This window comes from Neophocaena asiaeorientalis, unplaced genomic scaffold, assembly GCF_003031525.2.
Source record: "Neophocaena asiaeorientalis asiaeorientalis breed wild unplaced genomic scaffold, Neophocaena_asiaeorientalis_V1.1 scaffold160, whole genome shotgun sequence".
Taxonomy (NCBI): domain Eukaryota; kingdom Metazoa; phylum Chordata; class Mammalia; order Artiodactyla; family Phocoenidae; genus Neophocaena; species Neophocaena asiaeorientalis.
Genome location: NW_020175675.1, coordinates 27,659 through 33,906, shown reverse-complemented (window position 1 = coordinate 33,906; position 6,248 = coordinate 27,659). Strand labels below are relative to the sequence as shown.

Below are 6,248 nucleotides of genomic sequence, written 5' to 3'. Positions count from 1 at the left end.
CCCATGCCCTCTCTAGTGTCCTCACCCTGTTGGAGAGGGGGAAATTTCCCCCTTTACTCCTCTTGATTTCCTGTGGGTGGACTAATAACAAAATTAACACAAGACAGAAGAACAGGAGAAAAAGAAACATTTTAATTCATGCACATGTAGGCCTCATAGAAATGGGATCTACGAGGTGATCAAAGCAGGCAGATTTTATACTTTTTAGACAAAGAAAAAATAAATTTGTGAGGAATTGACAATACAAACTTACGTTTTGGGTGCTCAATTAGTGAAAAATCTAAACAATTTGGGCTTGGGGTAGTAAATTTAAAAAGTAACAGCATTTGTTTATACAGGCTTCTCAGCCTGATTTCCTTGTCTCTGGTGATAAGTATCTCTCTTTGCCTCCTGGTACAAAAAGGGTACCTTTCACATGGGAGATTTATTTCCTGTTTTCAGGGAGACAGAGGGGAAGGTCAGAGTGTCCCTCTTACATTGGTCATTTCTTAAGTAACTTTAATTCAAAATAATCAATGTGCCATTGTGGCATATTTGGAGGCAGTCCGCCCTGGCTCCAAAAACCTCAACCAGGAGGGTATGAGTCCCTTCCTTTCCCATTCTGAAAGGAGAGGTCTGGCCACCTTGCTTCCCAGGAAGCCTCAGACCAGGTAGACCTGAGCAGCTTCCTATTAGAGGGGGAAGGAGCCAGATTTCGCAAGCCTCTTTCCTTGGAAGTCTGGCAGCAGTGGGACCAGAAGAACCAAAGAGGACCACTTTCTTCTCAGGAATTCTCTCAGAAAGTACTCTTTCTCTACACTCATTTTTGGCTTACCTTGGAACCTCAGGAAAATCATAAATTAGAGCGCCATTCCTCTTCCAGGCTTCTCTCAAATAATTGAAACTATCACTGTCACAGCACTGCTGAATGAAAAAGAGAGCCAGAAGAGCCTTTCCACTCCCTGGCTCAACAGATATCAAATGGACCCTACGGAGCACAAGGTACTGCATTAGCCTCTGGAGGGGACACTGTGTCTACATGCACAAGAATGTTTACACTTCATGAAGGGAACATCACATGGTGCTAAGGAAATATTTACTGAATGAATGACTCCAAGAAAGAAACAGCAGGAGCAGAGTTCAGCCATCTGGTCAACTAAGCAGCTTCCTCCCCTGGCTCACTCCCACCTTTCTCCAGGTCATTCTCTACCCAGCAGGCAAATATATGCTTTTAAATGTCACCTCCTCAGAGAAGCCTTTTCTGACCACCTGCACAAGTAGATTGCCCTCTATTCTCTTTTACTGACATCCTTGTTTATTTTTCTTTGTAGTACTGATTCTCTTTTGTAATTACATCCATCACTGACTTGTTTAGTCACCACCCACCCCATTATAAAGTCCAGAGGCCAGAGGCAAGATCTGTTTTCCTTATCAATATACCTCCTAGAGGACAGTAAGTGTTCAACAACTATTTATTATAAATGAATACATGACTTGACTGAATACTGTATCATGCGCATTTGTTAGAACATAGGGTTTGTGAAGGGCCTCAAGTGCCAGGATATTGGGGAATTTAAATTCTATGCACATGTAAGGGAGTTTCACCATCCAGTGGGAGACAATTGAAGATGTTCAGTCAGGTTCGTGGGGTGACTTTTTTAAATCAATCTGTTGTTATCTAGAAGAAAATTTAGAGTAGAAATTATGAAATATAGGCAACCATGTAGAAGGCTACTGAAATAACTTGGGGGGGCTGGATTTGAACTGGCTACAATGCTTATGAAAAGGGTAATATAACAATAACTTTTAAACAGCAAGCAATACATATGACTGGTTCACTTTGCTGTGCAGCAGGAGCGAGCACAACATTGTAAAGCAACTCTAAAATAAAAAAAAAATTTAAAAGGAACCCAAGTAAAAAATATATATTAAAAAAATAAAACAAACAGCAAGCAAACTACTCGATGATAGAGGAGAGTTATTATTTTATTGAGGAGGAGGATTATGGTTAGGTTGAGATGGAGGAAGTCCTCATGATTTAAAGAAACATCCTGAAAAAAAAATTTTTTTAAGTATTTATTTATTTATTTGGCTGTGCCAGGTCTTAGTTGTGGCATGCAGGATCTTTAGCTGTGGCATGTGAACTTTTAGTTGTGGCATGTGGGATCTAGTTCCCTGATCAGGGATCGAATCCAGGCCTCCTACAGTAGGACCGCTGAATCTTAGCCACTGGACCACCAGGGAAGTCTCCTGAAAAATTTTGATTAAATGATATGATGATACAGTTATGCTGAGTTCTCTCAACAGAGTGGTTTTGCCTGGTTATGTAAATGGAATCAAACAGTGACCTGCCTACATACAACATAACACTTCAATACTGTTTATGCATCCCTAGGGCTGCTGTATTGAACTGGAAGATAGCTGCTCTTGGCTATATTCCTAGAAGTGGGATTGCTGAATAAAGAGTATGAATATTAGTAGAAATATTAATACATACCACACCCATACAATGATATGAATGTCATTTTATATCTTTGCAAGTTCAGTAGGTGAACAAAACCATATCCCATGATAGTTTTTATTTACATTTGTCTCATTTTATGACAGGTTGGTCTCTTTTCATATATTTAAGTCATTTGAGCCTCAGAAATCCACTAAAAACTATTAGAAGTAATAAACAAGTTCAGCAAGGTTGTAGGATATAAAATCAATATACAAAAGTCAATTTTTTCCTATACAGTAGCAATGGGTAAACCAAAAGTGAAATTAAGAAAACAATTCCTTTTATAATAGATTTCAAAAGAATAAAATAGGAATAATTTTAACAAAATAAAAACAAAAATTATACTCTGAAAATTACCAGTGTTGAAAGAAATTAAAGAACTAGATAAGTTTGAAAGTATCTCATGTTCACAAACTGGAAAACAATATTTATAGATGGTAATACTCTCCAAATTGATCTACAGATTCAGTACTATCCTTATCAAAATCTCGACATTTTTGCAGAGTTTGATAAGCTGATCCTAAAATTTGTGTACAAATTTAAGGAATACAGAATAGCCAAAACAATATTGAAAAAGAAGAATAAAGTTTGAGGAATCACACTTCTCAATTTTAAAACTTACTACAAAGCTACAGTAATTAAGACAATATGGTATTTACATAAGCATAGATATATAGGGAATTCCCTGGTGGTTGAGTGGTTGGGACTCCGAGGTTTCACTGCTAAGGGCCTGGGTTCTATCCCTGGTTGGGGAACTAAGATCCCACAGGCCACTGTGTGGCAAAAGAAAAAAAAAAGAGTAGATATATAGATAGATGGAGTAGAATTTACAGTCCAGAAATAAGCCATCACATTTACAATCAATTGATTTTCAACAGGGTACCAAGACAATTCAAAGGGGTGCCAGTATTTTCAACAAATGGTGCTCAGACAAATGTATATCCACATTTTAGAAAAAGAAGTTGGACTTCCATCTCACACTACATGTAAATATTAACTCAGAAGTACCAAAGACCTAGATGTAAAAATTATAAAACGCTTAGAAGAAAACATAGAAGAAAACATAGGTATAAGTCTTTGTGACCTTAAATTAGACAATGGTTTCTAATTCTAACACCAAAAGCACAAGCAACAACAACAACAAAATAGGTAAACTAGTGATCCCCAAAAGTAAATCTTTTGAGCTTCAAAGAACACCATCAAGAAAGTGAAAAGACAACCCATAGAATGGGAGAAAATATCTGCAAATCACATATCTGAAAAGGCACTTGTATAAAACATACAAAGAACTTAGCAACACAATAATAAAACAACAAATAGCCCAATTAAAAATGGACCAAGTATCTGAATAGTTCTCCCAAAAAGATAAGCAAATGGCCAATAAGCACAGGAAAAGTGTTCAGTATCATCAACCGATGAAGGACCACATATTGTGTGATTCCATATATCTGAAATGTCAGAAATAGGCAAATCTGTAGAGACAGAAATTAGATTAGTTGTTGCCTGGGATGAGGGGTTAGGAAGACTGAAGAGTGATGACTAAGGTGTGCAGAGTTTCTTCTGGGCGTAATGAAAATGTTCTAAAATTGATTATGATGATGGATCCATAACTATGGGAATGTACTAAACACCATTGAATTTTACACTTTAAAGGTGTGAATTACCCGTAAATGAATTAAATCTCAAAAGAAGCTGTTCAAAAATGAAACAGAAAACAGTCATTTGATATTTATTTCTTGTGAATTGTCTATGTCCATGGTCAATTCTTCTATTTGGATTTTTGTTTTATTTTTCTCCTTAATTTGTAGGCACTCTTTGCACCTTGAAGAATACTAGTCTTCTGTCATATGTGTAGCAAAATATTTACCAAATTTTATTTGGGTTTTTCTTTTGTTTGTATTATTTTTTTCCTGCAAAGTTTTTGTTAACACCAGACAATAAAACAGCCAGTTATTATACCAGCAAAGCAAGTTTATCTGGGAGCAGAAAACAACTGCAATTCGAGACACGCAACTATAGCAAACCACATTTAGGTCCAGCCTAAGGTTCTCATAGCCCATCTGTAGGCACAGTCATAGTAGTAATATCCCCAGAAACCAGGATAAATCTCCAATGTGCCTGAATTTAATGAACAAGATATATCATTGTATCACCAATATCTGCCCATAGCCCATTTTCAGTGAGATGAATTTTCTTGCTCATGGGGTCCATGTGGAAAACAGCATGCTCAGAAATGGGCATCTCCTCAGCATGCTCTTTTCCCAGGACAGGAACTTGCCAAGGCCCCAACAGTGGATCGTCAAATCTCATCAGTTTCACTTTGGAAAGGTCTTTGATTCCTCGGTCCACTTTCATTAAACGCCAGATTATAGAATCACGGTTATCTCCTCGCCTGATTTCAATTTTGGTTGAGAAGTGGCCATTGAATGGCTGAGAATTCACTAGGGAAGCTGATACACCAGGTTCTGTGCTATAAACATTAAGTGGTTTCCCAGAACAGCAATCTTCCCTGACTTTATCTGCTTCAGAGGCACACTTGAGTTCTGTGTGTTCTAGCTCAAGGGAATTGGTCAGATAGACTCTATTCTCCATGAGCACTTCAAATTCTAATTGCAAATCTAGAACATGAGGTCCCATCTTCTCCAGATTTTCCTTAATCATTGTGACAAATGGCATCACTTTCTTCATGTATTTCTTCATTTCTGGCAAATTGCCTAGTTCATTAGCATGACTTTGTTATCAGGCAATTTTCCACTGTTGGTCTCAAAGTGATTATGCAGAACTGACAGGGTGATGTGTTGCCAAGATGGATAGTTCTTCGCCACATAGATGGTGCAATGTGAAGGCTACTGAGGGGGCTGCTTGTCAGTCTTCTTCTCTTTAGCTAGTATCATATAGTTCTTGAGTCAGTCTAAGGTCATGTGCTACTTCTATGAGATACTGTGAGGAATGTATCAAGCTTTCATCCACAGGACCTGCCAGAGGCCATGAAGCATTCATAACTAAGTTGGGCTTTCCCAGGAGTGTCCAGATGTGCTCACACAAATGAGGACAGAATGGAGCCAAGAGAAGTGTCTGAACTTCAATAAACCGGAACACAGGTCTTGGTGCATCCCTTCTATGGCCAATTCATGGTACTTATCTTTTGCTGCCTGAAACTCAAAAACCCTGTTTTCAAAGCTTCTTTAAGCATCATCTTTTCATGGTTTTGATCTGTTTTTATAATTTCACTGGCAAAAACTCTATCATTGAAGGTGTTGGCAGGACCACTTCTTAGGCTATCCCAGTTGGCAACCATTTCTTTCACCCATTCCACCCAGGTGTACGGATGGAGAATACCTGCATCTGCCATGGTTTCCATAAAGTTAGCATCTTCAACAGTGTCACCAGCATCAGCTAGAGCCAAGCACATTCCATCGGCTGAATATTTATCAAGAGCTTGGGTCAAAGTGAGGAAGTTGCCTGTGGAGTTTTGACATCAAAATCCAGCAAAGAAGTGCAGCAAAGTAAGGAGAGGAAACTTTTTGTTGAGAAGGGAAAGTTGGGAGGGGCTATTATAAACAAAAAGCCCACTAGAGCAGGGGTCCCCAACCCGGGCCACAGACTGGTACTGGTCTGTGTCCTGTTAGGAACAAGGCCTCACAGCAGGAGGTGAGCGGCAGGTGAGTGAGCCATTCATCTGTATTTACAGCCACTTCCCCATCACTCACATTACCACCTGATCTCTGCCTCCTGTCAGATCAGCCTCAGCATTAGATTCTCATAG

At 38.7% G+C, this 6,248-nt stretch overlaps 1 pseudogene; it reads right to left on the bottom strand.

Annotated features, from left to right (window-relative positions):
- Nucleotides 1-4,606: 4,606 nt before the first annotated feature.
- On the bottom strand, nucleotides 4,607-5,993 carry LOC112390844 (leucine--tRNA ligase, cytoplasmic-like; annotated as a pseudogene).
- Nucleotides 5,994-6,248: the final 255 nt, after the last annotated feature.